Here is a 20743-nt window from a genome sequence, read left to right on the forward strand (position 1 = left end):
CGTTCTCTCCCCTAATCAGATTATTTTTTTCCCTTCTACTCACCACACACCGCAAATGAACTATACATGCAAACGAATAGTTAAAAAAGGGTTTAAAATTTATAAGTTTAAGGGTTTAAAATACAAAACGCAAAGTATAAGAGCTTAATGTTAATATGAAGTAAAGTTAAGGGGTTAAATATGCATTTTGCCTAATTTCTATTATACTCCTCTAGACGTAACCCAAATATGTTTACAAATTTAACTACGTTCATTATACATCACAAGGAACCACATGGACAATAGCCCTTTCAACAATGGATAGGAATCTTTTCCATTTGAATTCTATATCTTTTCTTCATCAATGGATAAGGCCTTTCTCTATTAGTTAATAAATAAATAACCTTTCCATAATACTCTTAATAATGTGAGGGTCTACTCTATATAAGAAATAATTCTCCTTTCAATTGATAAATATTTCTCCTACTCAAATTAAGAAAAAGTATTTTCCAAATTAAATCTAATAATCTTCACCTAACTTAAAATCTATCAACCATTGCATACCTTAAAATTCTTAGATTTTTTTCAATTATCAAATCTCCATACTAAAGTTTAAACCTTTCAAATCTTCAACTCTTAAATCTTAATCTTGGGTTTAAATTGCTTCTTTTTTAAAAAATTTATATATATATATTTATTACGAGTTATTAATTTTATAATTATTAATAAAAAAAATAATTTATTATATTATTAATTAAAAATTAAAAATTAAATTTAATATATCGTAATTACAAAAATATAAAATACTAAAATAATTTTTATATTTTTTGTAATGATATTTAAAAATTTTCTTTAATTAATCCATAGACTTCAATAATGTGTGCTTACATATTTACAAGTAATTTGGATCAGTTATTATATTTGTAAATAAATTCTATATTTACAAATAAAATGAATTTTATTATAGAATAAAATAAAATAAAATAAAATGTTAATATATTAATTTTATTGAGTCATAGAATTACTTTGCCCGCGTAAAATATTTTAGAAGTGAATATTCATTTAAATGAATCAAATTGCATTTTCATTGATTACATTTTTTTTATTTTTAAAATGTTAATTAAATTAAGTTGAATTAAAATATAATAGAAAATAGAGATAGTTGAATTGTGATTCGATTATTTGATGTAATTAAATCAATAGAAAGTTTTCATTTAGATATTATTTGATATTAATTTATAAATTAACAATAAAAAGATATATATATTATTTAAGTAATTAAAAATTTAATATAATTAATAAAAAAGTAATTATAATTTATATCATTAGTAAATATTTTTTTTCTAATTAACAAATATTTATATAATTGAATTGACAATGGAAGCACGCTGCCGTGCTCGTGACGTCTAATCTAATGTCCTCACATCGGTCCACCAACTCTCAAGTTAGATATCATAGAGTTTGTCAATTACGGGTTTCATGCTGTACAGCTCTACAATGGCTGTGTGCAAGGTGGACCTATGTCATAAAAGGGTGGGGACTGGGAGCCAATGTAGTGGAAATCTATTGTTATTTTGTCAATGCAATAATGGTGGGTCGTTAAATTGACTAGACTGTAGTGCGGTTTCGTTGTCAGCCATACCATGCCCAGAGGCAACTGCTTGCTATGGGTTGTTTGACGTTGGGAATTAATGGCGCCAAATGGGATTCCAACATGCACGCCATTGGTAAGTGCTTGCTACTGCTCATTTGATCTCGGGATTTCAACGATCAGAAAATAATTTTCATCAGATTTAGATATTTTTCTTAAGGAAATCGATCAAAGTCAACTCACTTTTAGAAGTTAATGTAAAAAGGAAACAGGAAAAAGGGAAAAGCGTTTAAGAATATATAAAGAATATGTTACTCTTGTTTTAAATTTATGTGAAATTTTAATATATTTTTTTTATATTTAAAATTAAATATTTAGAGTGTAAAATATTTATAAGGTATTTAAATATTAATTAAAAAATTTTAATATTATTTTTAAAAAATAAATTTAATATAATTCACTTTTAAAAATTATCTTAAATCTACGTGGAATCTTAATAATTTCTGATTGTAATAAATGGGAAGAAATTAATTTGAAATTTTTGTAAAAAAAAAAAAATATATAAATCGGTTAGGCAAAAATCGGCTATTCATTTGGGAAAGTGTTCTCCATATTCCAATCATCTGCGCCCGAAGTCTTGCTCATATCAGGATTGAAGTCTGACCAATAAATTTCTGCCACAACACATATCACTTGATCAGATGAATATCAGCCACGTCAGAGTACGCTTTCACGCATGTTCAAATTTCTTTTCCTTTGCATTTAAAATTAAAATTAAATTATAAATAAATTACAATTTAATCTGGATATATAATAAAATCTATCATTTAATTTTTATAATTTTAAAATTAAATAATTTATTTTTTAATTTTTTATTAATTATATAAATTAATTTTTACTATTAGAATCCTAATTAAATTTCCATTAAATCAATAAAAAAAATAAAATTTCATTAACTTTTTTTTAAAATAAAATCTAATTTCTTTTCTGTATTTATTGGAGAAATTCAATTTAACTTAATTTTAATTTTTAATTTAATTTAATTTAAAAATTTTAATTTATGTTCAATTTAACTCAAATTTAAGAAAGGTGTAACTCACTCACCACTTTGATGTGTGAGTTGCTTTTTTCTTAATTTTTTTTAAATATTTTTAAAGTTAATTATTTTTTAATATTAATTTTTTTTAATCTTAATTAATTAACTATAATTAGTTAATTTTATATTTTACTTTTTTAATATTAATTAATAATATGAAAAAAATAATATTTTTAGTTTTATTTAATTATAATTTTCTAATTTTAAATTAAAAGCATGAAATACAAAAATTATATTTTTTCATTTAAATAATTAAAATTAATTATAGTAATAATTTTTAATTTTAATTAATTATATGAATATATAAAGATATTTTTTTTTATATTTTCAGTTTAATTAATAATATTGAATAATAAAAATAATATTTTTATTTTTTATTTAAATAATTATACAATATAAAAATAATATTTATTTTTAAAAAATAATTAACTATTAGAAAATGACACATATTAATCAATTGGGCTAATTTGAGCATAAACTAAAACTTGGGTTAAATTGAACCAAAAGTTAAAAATGGCCTAAATTGAACTTCCCCAATAAGTACAGAGGGCAAATCGATCCTTATTCCATTAATTTTTTATTACTATTATTATTATTATTTTGAAATTATTGTAGGTATAATTATAAAAGGCTTTGCTTTAAGTTGTGACTTCTTATTAAGTGGTTGTTGGCCGTTTGGGGAATGAAGGTTTATCTAGGGATTTTGGTGATAACTGATTGATAGAATAGTTAAATTGATGAATTTAAAGAGTGTGGCTTTGTACCTAACTGCTTTGATTGAGATCCTCTTTTACAATATTTGCTCATAACAAGCATCTACCACAAGGAGTTTAGGATTTTACATTTACAATAATAATTTTTTTTTCTTAAGCTTTTATGGGAGTCTAGGGTTTTAAGGTTTGGGATTCTTTTTTTTAAAATTTTTGCAAATAGAGCCTGTCTTGAGAAGAAATTTGCCTCCTGGCTTTGATTCAAGTGTGTGCTGCATTGTGTGAGTGTAGCAGCCTTTATTATTATTATTATTATTATTATTATTATTATTATTATTGCAGATAAAGCCTATCTTGAGAGAAAATTTGCCTCCTGGCTTTGATTCAAGTGCGTGCTGCATTGTGTGAGTGTAGTAGCCTTTTCTCCTTTATTATTATTATTATTATTATTATTATTATTATTATTATTATATCAGAAAAGGAATTCCCTTTAATATTTTATTAGCTGTTGTAGCATTCATGCCTTATTTGGGTGAACTTGTAAGTATACTAATAATGAAAACTTTAGTCTCTATGTTGATTATTATAATTATTATTCACTTTTAATTAAGTTTTTGTCCACTTACTATGTGATTTTCTGTGGAAATCCATATACATTTATTATTTATTATTATTTTATTTTAATTAACTAATAATAATTGAACATATTTATAAAAAATATATATATTTTATTGGATGGTCTGTTTATTTATTTCTAGATATATATAAATATTATTTTTGAAATTAAATATATATCTGTAATCTGAACAAACCAGTTCAATAATAACTCTTATCCCATCCTACACCTAATAGAACTCTTGAAATATATATATACCCTAATCATCTCTTCTGCTAAACTTTGCTCTCAAAACCTGTTTGTCACCCCCTTTTTCTATCAAATACTCTCAAATAGAGAATCCCTAAGTTTTTCCTTCTCTATTCATCACGTTCGATTCTGTTTTCAAGGTAAAAATTCTCATTCTTTATTCAATAATGGATGGATTTGATTTTATTTTCTTTCATTGATTTGTTACAACTACCCTAGAAATTTATTTATTTATTTTCTTTGATCATTAGTATCGAATTGGATTGATCATAATTACTGTGAGATAATATCTTTAAATTTAGATTATATATATATATTCGGCAACAATTGAAGCGTTCCGTCCGTCCCGTCCTTGTTCATATATATATATATATATATATATATATATATATATATATATATATATATATATATATATATATATATATATTTGTTTTTGGAAGCGTCCTTGTTCACATAACAATTGAAGCGTCCCTGTTCATATATATATATATATAAGTTATTTTATTTTATTTTTATTGAATGAATTTTTTTATATATATATGTTTTATGAAGTTATTTTATTAATGATTTTGACAGCATGAGCATGATTTTATTGAATAGAAAATTTATTGTGAAATTAATCAAGCGTCTGCCTGTTCCTATTCCGTTGTGTGCTATAATTATCATTCACTGAGCATCTAGCTCAAACCACGTTTTCTCATGCATTATCTGCTTTAGATCGTAGAATTCGCAAGATCCAAATATTCAGTTTATTTTCTGGAGAGGGACAACTTTGATTGGTTCTCATGGTATGCCCGAATTCATGTTTTCTCGGGCTAATAATTAGTTTAGTTTATTGAACAGTTTAAGTTTTTATTGAAATCTGTAGAGACTCCGCAGTTTACCTATGGGATATTTATAATGTTTATTCAGCATTTTGTTTATTTGGATTTTGTCTATTTTTTAGATTAGTAAGTGACAATATATTTATTCAAGATACTCTGATAAGGCTTGCATGATTTAAGAATACTTAAATTATGCGCCGGTCACGGTTCAGAATTTTGGGTCGTGACAAAGTTGGTATCAGAGCTCGGTTGGGGTCTAGTAAACTTGCGGAGTATAGGATCCTTAACGTCTTTTCAGTTTATCATTGCTTCAGATATCTGCGTCCTTCGTACTTTTTTTCACCTGTCTTAATTTGGCTCACATTTTCAAATTTGATGCTTGTTTATTAAAATGAATAGGTGCCTGGGTCTGTTAGACGTAAGAGAAGAACTAGGGCCAAGGGTCTTAATGGTGCAAACCTTGATCCAACAGGGGAGGTACCACCTCAAACTATTAATCAGACATCTGAACAAATGCCTATGGCTAAGACTGGGGCACAACCATTCCTTTGTTTCTCCATACTTTTCCATGATATTTAGTATACCACCTACTTTGTTAGAGTATCCTTTATCTGTATCAACACCTATAAGGAACGCAATAGACACTGATATGGTGTATAGGGGATGTATAGTTCACATTGGAGATAGGAAATTAGCTACAGATCTTATTTCTTTAGATATATTTGAGTTTGATGAGATTTTAGGCATGGATTAGTTAGCCACTTATCACGTTTCATTGGATTGTCATAATAAAGTGGTACTCTTTAAAATTCCTGGGGAGGAAGAATTTCAATTTCAGGGAGATCACAGTATAGCCTTTAGTAATTTTATCTCAGTAGTGAGTGCTAGACGATTATTGCGAAAGAGGTGTAAGGGGTATCTAGCTTATGTTAGAGATGTTCAGGTAGAAGGTGCAGGTTTGGAGAATGTTGCAGTGGTTAAGGAGTTTCCTGATGTGTTTCCAGAAGATTTATCAGGTTTACCCCCGGAGCGAGAGGTAGAGTTTAGTATAGACTTAGTCCCTGGAACTGAGCCCATATCTATGCCACCTTATTGTATGGCACCCGCAGAACTTAAGGATTTGAAGGAGTAACTACAAGACCTACTAGATAAGGGGTTCATTCGCCCTAGTGTTTCTCCATGGGGTGCTCCTGTGTTATTTGTACGGAAGAAGGATGGGTTTTTGAGAATGTGCATTGATTATAGGCAATTGAATAAGGTAACTGTGCGTAATAAGTATCCTCTTCCACGCATAGATGACCTATTTGACCAACTTCAAGATGCAAAGTATTTTTCCAAGATTGATCTTCGATCTGGGTATCATCAATTGAGGGTCAAGAAAGAAGACATACTCAAGACGGCCTTTAGGACTAGGTATGGACACTATGAATTTCTTGTAATGTCTTTTAGTCTTACCAATGCTCCGGCCGCTTTTATGGATCTCATGAACAGAGTTTTCAAGCCTTTCTTAGATCAATTTGTTATAGTATTCATCGATAACATTCTAGTGTACTCAAAGAGTAAGGAGGAGCATGAACAGCATTTGAGAATTGTCCTTCAGACCTTACGAGAACGCAAGCTATATGCCAAGTTCTCAAAATGTGAGTTTTGGTTAGATAGTGTGGCTTTCCTAGGCCATACAGTATCTAAGGATGGGGTGTGCGTTGATAAGAAGAAAGTTGAGGCAGTGCTTCATTGGCCTAGACCCACGACTGTGTCAGAGATTCGTAGTTTCTTGGGTTTAGCAGGGTATTATAGACAGTTTGTTCAAGACTTCTCTCGTATTGCAGCACCTTTAACTAAGTTGACACAGAAGAATGTGAAATTTCAGTGGTCTGAGGCTTGTGAAAAAAGTTTTCAGGTGCTTAAGATTCGCTTAACTACAGCACCAGTGTTAGCCCTTCCATCTGGATCAGGGGGTTATGTAGTATATTGTGATGCTTCTAGGATTGGTTTAGGATGTGTTTTGATGCAACATGGACGGGTTATTGCGTATGCTTTTCATCAGTTGAAAATGCACGAGCAGAATTATCCAACTCATGATTTGGAAATGGCTGCAGTAATTTTTGCTTTGAAAATCTGGAGGCACTATCTGTATGATGAGACTTGTGAAATCTTCACTGACCACAAAAGTCTCAAATACATATTTGACCAACGTGATCTTAATCTTAGGCAAAGGAGATGGGTATAATTGTTGAAGGATTATGATTGCACCATACAGTATCATCCTGGAAAAGCTAATGTAGTGGCTGATGCTCTAAGCAGGAAGTCTTCTGGTAGTTTAGCCCATATATCTACCAAGATGAGGCCTTTGATTGGTAAATTACATGAGTTGCTAGATCAGGGAGTAGAGTTTGAAATCATAGCTGGATCATTCTTAGCACATTTTCGAGTTAGGCCTATCTTGATTGATCGAATTAAGGCTGCTAAAAAAAAAAAAGGGATTCTCAGCTGTGTGAGATTATAGATAATATTCATCAAGGCCAAGCTCAAGGATTCATGTTGAATGATGATGGAGTTCTTCGTTATGGCACTAGACTTTGTGTCTATAATATTGATGAGTTGAGAAGAGAAATCATGGAGGAGGCACACCATTCTGCTTACACAGTACACCCAGGTTCAACTAAGATGTACCGTGATTTAAGGGAGCATTATTGGTGGGGTGGCATGAAGAGGGATGTTGCAGACTTTGTTGCTAAATGTTTGACTTGTCAGCAGGTTAAGGCAGAACATCAGAGACCATCTGGGTTACTTCAGCCATTGCCTATTCCCGAGTGGAAGTGGGAGCATATTGCCATGGACTTTGTTGTGGGTTTACCTAGTACACGAGGTGGTTATAACGCAATCTGGGTGATAGTGGACAGATTGACAAAATCTGCTCATTTTCTTTCGGTGAAGACTACATATGACTTTGCTAAACTTGCACAGTTGTATATAAACAAGATTGTTAGTCTTCATGGAGTTCCAGTTTCCATTGTCTCTGATCGTGGTACTCAGTTTACTTCTCAATTTTGGAAGAAATTCCAAGAAGCTTTAGGAACACGAGTAGACTTTAGTACTGCTTTTCACCCTCAGACGGATGGACAGTCAGAAAGGACCATACAGACATTAGAGAACATGCTTCGTGCATGCGTTATGGATTTTGGTGGCTGTTGGGATCATCACTTGTCTTTAGTGGAGTTTGCTTATAATAACAGTTATCAGGCAAGTATAGAGATGGCTCCATATGAGGCATTATATGGTTGAAAGTGTAGGTCACCGATTTGTTGGGATGAAGTTGGAGAAAGAAGGCTTACTAGACCAGAGTTGATATAATTAACTTCAGAGAAGGTTCGACTAATTCGTGATCGACTTTTGACTGCTCAAAGTCGACAGAGAAGTTATGTTGACCCTAAGCGTAAAGATGTAGAATTTATGATTGGTGATCATGTATTTCTGAGAGTTTCCCCTATGAAAGGAATCATGAGGTTTGGGAAGAAAGGGAAGCTTAGCCCTCGTTTTGTTGGTCCATTTGAAATTTTGGAGAGAATTGGAGCAGTTGCTTCCACCTGGTTTTGCACATGTACATCCAGTTTTCCATATTTCGATGCTTAGGAAGTATGTACCAGACCCATCTCATGTTTTACAACCTCAAACCATGCAATTTAGGGATGATATGTCATATGAGGAGCAACCAGTAAAGATTTTAGATCGACAAATTAGGAAACTTCGGTCTAAGGAAGTGGCTTTGGTCAAAGTCTTGTGGCATAATCACTCAAGTAGTGAGGCCACATGGGAGGCAGAATCTGAAATGCGAGCCAAATATCTTCACGTATTTGATTCTTTAGGTTAGAATTTTATCTATTCAAATTCGGGGACCGAATTTTTTTTTAAGGGGGGAAGTATGTGGAAATCCATATACATTTATTATTTATTATTATTTTATTTTAATTAACTAATAATAATTGAACATATTTATAAAAAATATATATATTTTATTGGATGGTCTGCTTATTTATTTCTAGATATATATAAATATTATTTTTGAAATTAAATATATATCTGTAATCTGAACAAACCAGTTCAATAATAACTCTTATCCCATCCTACACCTAATAGAACTCTTGAAATATATATATACCCTAATCATCTCTTCTGCTAAACTTTGCTCTCAAAACCTGTTTGTCACCCCCTTTTTCTATCAAATACTCTCAAATAGAGAATCCCTAAGTTTTTCCTTCTCTATTCATCACGTTCGATTCTGTTTTCAAGGTAAAAATTCTCATTCTTTATTCAATAATGGATGGATTTGATTTTATTTTCTTTCATTGATTTGTTAAAACTACCCTAGAAATTTATTTATTTATTTTCTTTGATCATTAGTATCGAATTGGATTGATCATAATTACTGTGAGATAATATCTTTAAATTTAGATTATATATATATATTCGGCAACAATTGAAGCGTTCCGTCCGTCCCGTCCTTGTTCATATATATATATATATTTGTTTTTGGAAGCGTCCCTGTTCACATGACAATTGAAGCGTCCCTGTTCATATATATATATATATATATATATATATATATATATATATATATATAAGTTATTTTATTTTATTATTATTTAATATTTTTCTTTTATATTTTGGGTATGTAGGAGATTCAAATATTCAATCAGTCAGTTAAAATTGTCTCTCTTCCATTGAAAATAATTATTGTCTTAAAGGTTCCAGGTGAGTGGTAATTATAGTACATGGCACCGTTTTAGTCCCTTTCAAAATTTCTTAGCATTAAGTTTATTATTAAATGAAATTTTAAATTAATATTTTAACAATTATTTTATATGTGATTTTCTACAGTTTTATTTTATTATTGAATTTTATTTCGATTTTGATTAAATAATTGATTTTTGTCAACTATCTCTGCATTAGACCCATTAGGATTCCAGGAACAGGCCTTTAATGTATTAATATTGATTGATATTTGACTATAAGATTTACCGATGTGTTATTGAATTGATTTGAGATTGATTTGATTTTATTGACTCTCTGAAACTATTGAAATACACTATTGGAATTGCACTATCAGTTATTCTGAAATTTTTTATTGATTTTGATTGATTTGTACAAATTGATTTTCTATTTTGAATTGGTACCTGTGCCCAGTATCTGTTTCTGTTATCTGGCCCCGCCGTGTGGACTATCACGGTATTAGGTTACATTATTGAGTCATGCATCATTGCAGTTTTTGGTTTGCATTAGTATCATATGCATTGATATCTGTGAAGGAGGAGGAAGGTATCTGATATCTGGTAGCACGCTTACCATCTGGCCTTTGGTGATGTGGGGTATCATCATCCTGGTGCACTGTACCCTAAAATTTTTATTGAATGAATTTTTATATATATATATGTTTTATGAAGTTATTTTATTAATGATTTTGACAGCATGAGCATGATTTTATTGAATAGAAAATTTATTGTGAAATTAATCAAACGTCTGCCTGTTCCTATTCCGTTGTGTGCTATAATTATCATTCACTGAGCATCTAGCTCAAACCACGTTTTCTCTGTCATTATCCTGCTTGGATCGTGAGAATTCGCAATTGATCCAAATATTCAGTTCATTTTCTGGAGAGGGACAACTTTGATTGGTTTTCATGGTATGCCCGAATTCATGTTTTCTCGGGCTAATAATTAGTTTAGTTTATTGAACAGTTTAAGTTTTTATTGAAATCTGTAGAGACTCCGCAGTTTACCTATGGGATATTTATAATGTTTATTCAGCATTTTGTTTATTTGGATTTTGTCTATTTTTGAGATTAGTAAGTGACAATATATTTATTCAAGATACTCTGATAAGGCTTGCATGATTTAAGAATACTTAAATTATGCGCCGGTCACGGTTCAGAATTTTGGGTCGTGACATTTTCACACCCTTATTCTTTCCTTTTAATTTATGCTATATGACAAACTTTCTATATTCACTTTTTTTTTTTTTTTTTTTTGTATAGGTTGTTTATGTTATTTGATTGTGCTTTTGAATTTGTTTATTGATAGGATTCTTATTCTGTGCTTCTTATTACAGGTATGTGGGTAACATTGACGCTTTAGTTATGAAACCCCTCCTTCAAGAGGTTTTCTCAACTATTGAATCTATTGAAGGATGTAAGCTGATTAGGAATGAGAAGGTTAATTGTGTTACCTTAGCTTGTTGAAAATGGAATTGTAACCAGTTTTATGAAATCTATTTAATATTACTTTGTAAAGTTACTTTTTGTGATGAAAATATTTTGTTAATCCATTAATTATTGTTTTATTTATATTGCAATAATAAAATCAGTGTTATAATAAGTACGCAAATCTAAGGTATACACATAAATTGCACAATCACACAATATAAAAAAGAGAAGAGAATAACATAGGATTTAACGTAGTTCAATAGTAAAGTCTACGTCTATGGGCAAGATAAGAGAAAAAGTTCCACTATGATGAAAAGAGCAAGATACAATCACTCAGAACTCTCAAACCCTAACTCCAATGTGTTTTCTAAATATCTCACAACTCTACTGTAAATGACAGAATATTACAATATTTATATTGGTCCATACCGCGAGGGTGTTGCCCCTACACCTCCAAAGAGATCAGTTTGGGCTTTGGGCCTGAGCCTATCAGTCCGTGCCCTTTGCTACCACTTCATATTTCACTTTTTATCCCAATCGGGTCGCAGCGCGAAACTTTTGGGTTAGGTCATTATTTAGGTCCATGAAAAATATATTCAAAATTCAAGCCACAAAAAATAACAACCAGTTATTCTACAAGTTATTGTTATGTTCTTTCAGTAATTTTTTAGCTATTATATTTTGAAATAATTTTATTTTTTTTAATATTTGACGTGAAAAATTTTATAATAATTGAATCGGTAACTACAATATTTTGGTGACAATTTAATTCTAAATTGTCACTATTTGCAAAATTTTTAAGTAACAAATATAAGTCGTTACTAAATTTATCATTATAAGAGGGTTTTTAATGATGAAATAAATTTTAATGTGACAAAATTTCAAAACAAATTATGAAAACTTTAGTGTTATTAAAAATATCACAATATTATTATGCTTTTGCTATCGTCAATAAATAAATATTATTTAGTAGTGATAAATTGAACAATTCGTAATTGAAAATATAAGCTTGAATGACGAAATGAATAATTAAATAATAAAAAAAACGTAAATTATGACAAAATATATATCATTAAAGATATAAGATTTTGTGACAATTTATTTTTTTGTCGCAAAAGAGTTATTTGTTGAGTGACAAAGTCAACCATTCATAATAAAAAATGAAAGCTTTATTGACGAAATGAACATTAAAAGACAAAAATTGGACGTAAATTATGACAATTTATAAGTCACTAAAGATATAAACTTTCATAACAATCAATTTTCTCTTCATCAGGGTATTCTTTCATGACAATAATAATATTTGCCATATTATATATTATATTACGCGATTATCATGACAATCAATATGATGAAAATATTTTGTTACCAAAAATTTTTAATGACAAATATACAATATTTAGTGACAATTTTAACCGTTGTAATTTGTCAAATTTCTTGCAGCACCCTTGTAGCACTCATAGTGCAGCATATAGCAGCAGTTTTCTCTATTCCTAAAGAACAACTTCCAGAGGCAGAAGGTGATTAAACAAAGAAGAGGTAGGCAAATCATCATGGAGGAGGATTCCATTTGGATATGTTTATGTGGGAGCTTGCATGTGAGGCTTATATTCTACAACAAGCGCTGCAGACCTTGCAGTATTTATAATTTTCAATGCAAGATTCACCTTGTTGGCATTTTTGAAGTTAAAATATTAAATCTGTGGAATATTTCTCAACTACCTCCATGAATCGTTACTGTCAAGTAATTGTGTATAGTAAGTAGATCTTCTGAAACCAAATGATTAGATGAGGAAAGCATAGAACTATTGATATTATAAATTGACATGCTTACATTTGACTTTATCCAAAATTAATTATTTTGCAGCCCCCAACTACTCACGTAACACTGACAGCATTATTTTTAGTATTGAGACTAGCATCATTGAAACAACTGTCTATTCCTAACTGCGGATCCTTGGTTATCTCAGGCATGTGACCACACAGAAATGTCAACTCTCACCACCTACATTTTTAATTTCAACGTTGTGAACTCATGAAAGGGACATACTTCTGCCAACTAATTAGTCACTTCATACAATAACTCATATCTCTGAGTTTAAATGCCAATAGAAACCAAAGGTAAATATATATATATATTTACCTTTGGTTTCTATTGGCATTTAAACTCAGAGATATGAGTCTTAAGCAGCTTCGATGAAACAACTCTACTTAGAGCTCCTTAATTACTGTGCATTCCTTTAGAAATAAACTTGGGTTCCCTTTGTCATCTCAGGGATGTAGCTATACAATGAAATGCCAGTTCTTAGTTTTCATCGCCTGCATCTTTTACTTCAATGTTGTGAACACAGGAAAGAGACATATTTCTGCTTGTAGTCACTTCATACGGTACTTGAGAATTTATTAAGTTTTTTTTTTTTTTTTTTTTTTTTTTTTTTTTTTTTTTAATTCAAGCTCAACGATATGATACTTATCTTTATACCCACCACAATATCTTTTTTTTTTTTAATTATGAGTTCTTTTTTTCAATTTAAAAAAAATAAAAAAAAGGAAAAAAGAAATATCAATTACGAAGTTGTAATGGTCCATCAATTCAATCATTACTAGATATCTATTTCTAATTTTGAAGTAAAAAATGTTGAAACTAATTGCCACCTCGTTGAGGCCAGAGAAGCGTTTAACAAAGTAAAATATCCATAACAATTTATGTAATTCACTCTCTTAAGATAAAGTTACGTCTATGGACTTTGGGCATATGTTATCTTTCATTATCTTTAATAAAATCAATAACTACAAGCTTAAATGATTTATGTACCCATCAACCTAATTGTACTAAATAAATCCCTTATTACAATATATTCATGGTAAAAATGTATAAGTTAATTTCTAGGCAAAATGCATATTTAAATCCGTGAATTTTACTTCACGTTAACATTAAGCCTGTATATTTTACATCTTACATTTTAAGTCTTTAAACTTTTAAATTTATTAACATTATACCATTTTTTTAACTGAGAGTAAAGGAAATAGAACTCAGCAAATGGTAAACCCTTTACACTTTTTTTTCCCAAATGTGTTATTTGATCTCTGTCCTCCTAATTCAACTATCAATGCATTTAAAACTCTTACAAACCCACAACCAAATTCCAAACAAAATAGAACAAATAACCAAATCCAATATCGAAATCACCCAAATGTGCTTCCTCCAAATCTGCTTGACCTTTTGCTTGTTATTATCCAAAAAATATCCACTATTCTTATGGGACATCAAAACTGAAAACGCTTTTTACAACGCAAGCATAGAAGAAGAGATATGAATTCAAAATCATTTGATGAGTTCTTTATCCTTTTCCTTTATGTATAAATTAAGGAAAAGTTAAATTTCCAAGAGAAAATGGGTACTGAAATTGGGAAAAAGAAAATTGTATTTTCAAATATGATAAATTTTCTCTCTTTTTGATTGATTTCTCTCACAAATTAGAAATGAATTTCAATTTTTATTAATTTTGCTTTCTCTCTTTGAAGCTATGTGATTTTGTGTGTCTCTCTTTAGGGTTTGGAACTGGAAGAGAGAGAAACAGAACAAGGTTGGGAGGTAGAAGAAAACAAAATAACGACAACAAATGAACCATTGTTTCTCCTTCTAATTATGAATGTGCCATTTATCTTTTTTTTTTTAATAAAATTACAAGTCTTTTTGTTTCTTCTCTCTCCTAATCATATTTTTTTTCCCCTTCTATTCACAACACACTGCAACAAATAAACTACATACGCAAACAAACAATTAAAAAAGGGTTTAAATTTTACAAGTTTAAGGGTTTAAAATACAGAACGCAAAGTATAGGGGCTTAATATTAATATGAGGTAAAGTTCAGGGGTTAAATTTTCATTTTGCCTAATTTCTATTATACTCCTCTAGACATAACCCAAATATGTTTATAAATTTAACTACGTACATTATACATCACAAGGGTCTTTAACCACATGGACAATAGCCCTTTCATCAACGAATAGGTATCTTTTCCATTTGAATTCTATATCTTTTCTTCATTAATGGACGAAGGCCTTTGTCTATTAGTTGATAGGCAAATAACCTTTCCATAATATTCTTAATAACATGAGGGTGTACTTTATATAAGAAATAATTCTCCTTTCAATTGATGAATATTTCTCCTACCCAAATTAAAAAAATGTCTTTTCCAAATTATAATAGGATTTTGAGTCGTAAATCTAACAATTTTCACCTTAACTCACAATCCATCAACCATTACATATCTCAAAATTCTTAGGTTTTTTCAATCATCAAATCTCCATACTTGAGTCTTCAACTCTTAAATCTTAATCTTGGGTTTAACTTGCTTCTTTCTTCAAAAATTTTCATGTCATCGACTTTCTTAATAAATCAAGAGTTCCACCTTAATTTTAATACTCTAGATCTACCACCTTGAGCTTATATCACCATTACCTTGACATCAACACAGTTGTGGAGCATTACACGAGTATGTGGACAACAATACTCATTTCACACTTCAGATACATGGTCGGGTAACATGGACGTGTAACCTTCTGGATCTAGAGTTCTCTTTACACAAAAGGGTCGTGTGACTTCCTTGCATCACACAACCAAGTTGTGTAACTCACTGCCTCTACATTCAACCTCATCAAGATCATCCCCATAGTCTGATACCAGTTGTTATAATTAATTTTACCTCGTTGCAATTGCAGAAGAGTTAAATCCACAAAGAAATAAAATAAATAAATAAATAATTAATTAATATTTACTCAGTGTACCCTTTCAACATAAAGTTACGTCCATGAGCATATACCATCTTTCACTTTCTTCAAAATAATCAATAATTATAAGCTTTTGCTATCTATCCATAAACCCAATTACACGAAAGAGATCTTTCATTATAAACTACACATAGTAAATATACCAGTTAATGTCTCTTTTTCTCCTCGAAACATTTATACACCACCAAGGGTGTTTTCAACCATAATGGCAAAAGCCATCTTTACACTGAACAAAAGTTCCTTCTTCTTAGATTATGTTCTCTCCTCAATGGGCAAAGTTGAATAACCATTACATAATACTTCTATTTATAGTGTTAGTCTCCTCAACTGTAATATAAATAGGAATACTACTCAAATTAGGAATATCACAATAAATAAGAATACTACTCTATATGCAAAAAAAAAAAAAAAAAATCCTCAATCCAAATGAGAATATTTCTTTTATTCAAATTAGGAAAAGTTCTCTTTTAAATCTCACTAGGATTTTGAGTCACAAATTTAATAAAAAAATATGGAAGAAAAGTTATCAAATTTCTCAAGCAACTTCATTTAAACAACTCTACTTGGAACTCTTCCTTACTATGCATCCCTTTAGATTGGATTCCCTTGTCCATACAAAAGAAATGTCAATTCTCACCATCTACGTTACTTCAACTTTGTAAACACAGGAAAGAGACATATTTCTACCACCTTTTTAGTCACTTCCTACAATAACTAAGATTCCATTAAATTCTTTTTTTTTTTTTCTCCATTTGGTTTCTATTAGGACTTAAACTTAGAGATATGAGAGTTTCAACTAACTTAATTGAAACAAATCAACTTGGAACTCCTTGACGTGCATCCCTTTATAACCTTGGATTCCCTTAATCATCTCAGGCATGTGGCCACACAAAGAAATGTCATTATCGGTCACCTACATCTTTGACGTCAATGTTGTCAACACATAAATTTTTGCCTATCTTTTCACTCACTACATACAATAGTTAAGCTTTTATTAATTTTTTTATTTAGTTTTTATTGGGACTCAAGCTTGAGGCCCACTATTAAAAAATGATCAGTTTTGCGTCAATTTTCGTAAGCGATTGAAATTGGTTGCTATTAATAACCGATTTGTGATTTCTTTTTTGTTTTAGCAAAATAGTTAATTTTTAAAAATTTAGCAGTCGATTTAAGAATCAGTTGTTAATCGATATTAGAAAAACCTTAAATATATAATTACAAACGTATTAAGAAATCGATTACTAATAACAATCGATTTCTTAATTGATTGCTAAATTAAAAAATTATTTTTATTGGCTCTAAAATTTAGCAAATAATTTGCAATCGGTTGTAAAAATTCATTATTATTAGCAATCGATTTAAGTTTATTGCAAAATCAGTTACTAATAATAGGGAATCGATTGTAAAATTTCTCTCCAAAAATTCACTCCCAATTTTTTTTTTTTATTTGCAAACAATTTACTTATCGGTTGCTAATAGCAACCGATTGCGAATCAATTGCTAAATTTTTCCACAAAAAATTTATGCTTAATTTTTTTAAAAAAAAATTAGCAATTGACAATTGGTTATCAAAATTACTTACTAATTGACATATATAAACCACTACTCTTTTTTTTTTTTTCCCCACTACTCATCTTTTTCTTTCTTTATTCTCTTTTCTCTCATTTTCATAATCTTTTTCTTTCTTATCCATTTTATTTATCATCTTTTCATTTTAAATATATTTTTTTATCATTTTTTCTTTCTTGTGTATTTTTTTTCTTCATAGTTATTTTCTTTCTCATTTTTCCTTTTTATCAACTTTTTTTTTATCATCTATTTTCTTCTTCATGATCTTTTTCATTCTTATTTTTCTTCTTCATTTTCTTTTTCTTTCTCATCTAATTTCTTCTTCATCTTCTTTTTCTTTCTTATTTTTTATTTAATTTATTTTTATTATAATTTTTTTATATATTTTTGCTAATAAATTATTTGTAGTATTATTTTATTTATTTATTTATTTATATATTTATTTATTACGTACATAAAATTCAAAAAGTTAAATTTCAAAAAGTTCATATTCTTGAAAATGATCTTTAAAAATTAAGACAAATGATATAATAAAATCATGATTTCATGTGAGACATTTTATATGGAATAAATCATGCTCTATTTGTTTCGCAAAAAATATTTTCTTATTACATGGAATAATTTAGGCTCAATTAGAAAATATTTCCTATATTTTTTAGCATTTGGAGCACTCAGAAAATGGATCAATCAAAAATAATTTTTCTAGTCAAAGAGAAAATTAAACTATTTTAAAGGAAAATAACTTCCTCTTTTCAGAAGAGAAAGTCATTTTCTAGCATTTATAAATCTTATTAAAATGTAAAAACACTTATACATGCATAATATAAACACACACCTGTAACACCCCTACATGCATAGTCCTGTATATTTTACTGTTCCGGTGACTAGTGTCGGCCTAGATAGTCAAGAGGCTTAGAATCAGAATTAAATCATCTAGAAAAGCCATAAACAAAAATTAATAGCAATTACATGAAGGTTAAATGTAAATCAAGAAAATAAGACATAATGGGTTAAATGAGCCAAGGCCACAGCGATGGGTGACCAAAACGGGAAGTGACTACGAGGTCAGTCGCTGTCCTATTTTCAAGTGGGACATTGTAGCACCCCAGGCCTAAGAATTATTGCGAAGCTAAGGGTATTATGAGAACCATAGAAAAGAACCAAGAATTAGTTCAAAAAATTGAACTAGGGTTTCGGAAGCAATTAAATTTTACTGGAAAAAAATAGATCAGACCGATAGGGGCAATTTGGTCAATTCACCCTTAGAGGTGACTTTTGGCCTAAATGTCCAATAAAATGTAGGAAATTAAAATATTAAAAATTTAATTCAAAGAGAAGAGGTGAGGGAAAGAAAAAGAAAAAGAAAAAAAAAAGAAAAATTCAAAATGAAAAGTTTTATGACATCATGCATGACACAAGCATGATGTCATAAATATGAATATTTAAAATTAAAAATTTTGGGGATAAATTCTACTAATTAAAAGACAAAATAAAAAGAAAAAAAAAAGTGGTCTTCACTTCATCTTCTTGCCGTCCCAACCTCCTCTCTCTCCTCTCTCTCCCAAAACTCCATTAAAAGCTCATTTTGAGCTTGAGCAACCCTCTAAATTAGCCATAAAACTCTTAATTAAACTTGTAATTGGACCTTGGTAAGAAGCTTGGAACAAGAAAGAAAGGGAGAAATTGAAAGAAATAGAAAATTAGAAATTCAAGAAAAGGTTAGTCATAATTCTTCAAATCTCTCTTTATATTTATGTTTAGGTACTTCAACTAAGTTAAAATTTGTGTAAAATAAAATAAAAATGACATGTTATGGGAAGGGAAGAAATTTTGGCCAGCTTGAGGTTCATGGGATTTGATTGAATTTAGTTGAATTAAAGATGTTGACATTAGGTAATTTAATTGAATTTGATTGAATTTAATTGAATTCAAATCTCTCTTTATATTTATACTTTAATTTCATGATTTGAAGCTACTGGAAATTAGGGTTCTTGACATTAGGAAAATTGGAGGAAAATTTGGAGGAAATGGTAAATTGATGCAATTTGACCTAATTGAGGCTTAAAATGGTCAATTGGTATGAAATGGAGTGTGTTTGAATGGTTAGAAATGAAATGGGATGGTGAATTTGTAAGGGTAAATGTTGGCAGCTTGACCCTTGCCCATTCAAATAAGTATAACTAAAAATTGGTTGCTCCAATTAGTGTGACGCCAATTGGAGATGAAAATTAAGACCCAAAGCTACAATTTTTATGGAGAAACCCAACTCTAAAACTGAAAATAAAGTGGTGTAAAATTAGGTCAAATCTAGGTAATGCACACTGCCACGGTTCAAAAATGACTATATAAATAGTACTTGTTCAAATGGTCATAACTTAGTCTAGGAAGGTCCAAATGACTTGAATTTTATACCATTAGAAAGCTATGACAATGTAGTACAACTTTCATGAAGAAAATTATCTCAAATTCTGCCCATAACCAAGTTAAATTGTCAACCAAAGTTGGTTGCTCAAAACTGCCAGAATCAAAATGGTACCTAGAATTCTGGGTTTGAACTAATACGACCAGTCACCTTAGAAATAGCATAACTTGAGCTACAAAACTCCAAATGGAGTGATTCAAGAAGGAAAGTAAAGCTAAGACATTAAGGAACAACTTTGGTGAAGGAAAGTTGGCCAAATTCTCACTGTAGAAAGACCAATGGAACAGTACAAATAAATAACCCAAAACTAAATTTTTGAAGTTTCACTTAGGTCGATTAGAAATTGAATTGGCAATCAATACCAACATAATTGTGACTCAAAATGTGGTATGTGGATGCAATTAGGGTTAACAAACCTATTTAGTATGAAAAAGTTAATATTTTGACCAATTAGTCAAATGAATAGTGATCATTAACATACCACATACAAAGAGCTCAAAACTTAAGCTCAAAACTTAAGAGAAAATTATAAGAGAAATTTAGTATGCATATAATTAGTGTTGAATTAATTGTGGGAAATGGTTTAGATGAGTATTGAGACGTTTCTAATTCTGTTCAGTAGAAGAAGAGACCAGAAAGGATAAGGAAAAAGTGAGTCAAGGCCTAGAGGCGACTCATACGAGGTTTGTGC

Source organism: Hevea brasiliensis, chromosome 14 (genome assembly GCF_030052815.1).
Source record: "Hevea brasiliensis isolate MT/VB/25A 57/8 chromosome 14, ASM3005281v1, whole genome shotgun sequence".
Classification (NCBI taxonomy): Eukaryota; Viridiplantae; Streptophyta; class Magnoliopsida; order Malpighiales; family Euphorbiaceae; genus Hevea; species Hevea brasiliensis.